The 1468-nt window shown below is 35.8% G+C and overlaps 1 protein-coding gene across 19 annotated transcripts in view; it reads right to left on the bottom strand.

The window, feature by feature from the left end:
- Window positions 1-1267: 1267 nt before the first annotated feature.
- Window positions 1268-1468, bottom strand: part of LOC125668277 (caspase activity and apoptosis inhibitor 1-like) — a 122078-nt gene continuing 121877 nt past the window's right edge. For all 19 annotated transcript variants that reach the window (XM_056163478.1, XM_048902190.2, XM_048902201.2 and 16 more), the window contains one exon: window positions 1268-1468. This exon is cut by the window's right edge and continues 1280 nt beyond it. The gene's annotated coding sequence lies outside the window, so the exon portion shown is untranslated.

Below are 1468 nucleotides of genomic sequence, written 5' to 3'. Positions count from 1 at the left end.
TCCCATTCGAGAATTTTTCACTCATGCAGAGACGTCACCAGCTGAAGGTGAAGAGCCACAAATTTAGACCTATGCTTAGCGCTCAGGGCCGTAACAGTGAGGCTTCTCTGTCGTGCTAACGCCTGCCGCGACACTGGACCTTCGTTTTCACCGTCATATCCAAAACACCCGTGACGTTCACCTCAAATGACGAGCTCGTGAAGGAACAAGCACTGCCTATTTTAAAAGTTTGACTCGGTGCTGGAATCGAACCTGAGCCTCCTGGTTGCGAAGTAAACGTCCTACCCACTACACCGGTTCTGAAGGTATGCCATAGGTACCTGTTTATGTTATAAACACAGTCTGGTCCACTTCATTGATACATGTGTACAATATTTTCACAATTAAAGCCTTTTGTAGACATAGAATCCGTAAATGTTCAGGAAATATTTCTTCTTGTTTTGCAAAATGGGATGGGTCAAAGGGAGTGCAAGTCCAACCGCCAGGTAACAAATATAATAATAAATAAAATTTATAATGCCTTATATAAAACAAATTACTCTAAGGCGCTTTACAAGGGTAGCGGTGAGGAATGCAACAATAAAAAAAAGCAACCCACAATAAAATGAAATTAAATGACAGTACGACATAAAATCTTACATCTATAAAATTATCAAAATAAACCATTATTATCAAGATCGATAACTAAAGTTAATGTTAAGTTTTAAAGCTAAAACACTATTGGCATAAATATTCTTAGGAAAAAGTAATAAATACACATAAAAACAGAATCACACATTAAAAGGAAGACGGAATAGGTGGGTCTTTAAATCTCTTTTAAAACAGTCGAGTTTCTGTACATTTCTAAGTCCACATGGCAGACCGTTCCGGAGTGTCGCTGCCGCCATGTCAAACCTGTATCTCTGTATAATTTCAAATCTGATCACTTTAGTCATAATAATTAGAAATAATTCTGAATTTGTTCCATGTCATGAGACTAGAGGTACCTGCTTCATGGAAGGGATCTGAATTATCAAGGAATAAAGAAAATATGAAACAAGCGGTAACCCTAATCATTCATATAGTCACTCAGTGTCTTAAACACAAGACACAAAGTAATTCCATGATAGAATATTTTATGTCTTTCCAGTACATGTAAAAAGATAAAGGCCAAACTGCCTAATCTGCCTTGTGTCCCCCAAAAGAGACAGTAAAAGTTTCCAGTGGCAAAAGTTGATAACCCAGCTACATTATATAAGTAGTGCTGATAAATAACAAAATACCTTCAATTCTTATTGTATTTTTATTAAGGAAATAAAAATCTATTCTAACAAACTCATATTTCAACAAGAGGCCTATTGGCCTTTAAAATAGGCCTTTTAAGGTCACCAAAATATCACGCAATAAAAACTAACATTAGCAAGAAAAGCTACAAAGTCACATTTCTTCTGTTTCTCCATTAAAAATTTATGTTCTAGTTCAATATTTC

The sequence above is a fragment of the Ostrea edulis genome, chromosome 4, assembly GCF_947568905.1.
Source record: "Ostrea edulis chromosome 4, xbOstEdul1.1, whole genome shotgun sequence".
Classification (NCBI taxonomy): Eukaryota; Metazoa; Mollusca; class Bivalvia; order Ostreida; family Ostreidae; genus Ostrea; species Ostrea edulis.
Note: the sequence above shows the minus strand (reverse complement) of the source record. Positions and strands in the feature narration are given on the sequence as shown.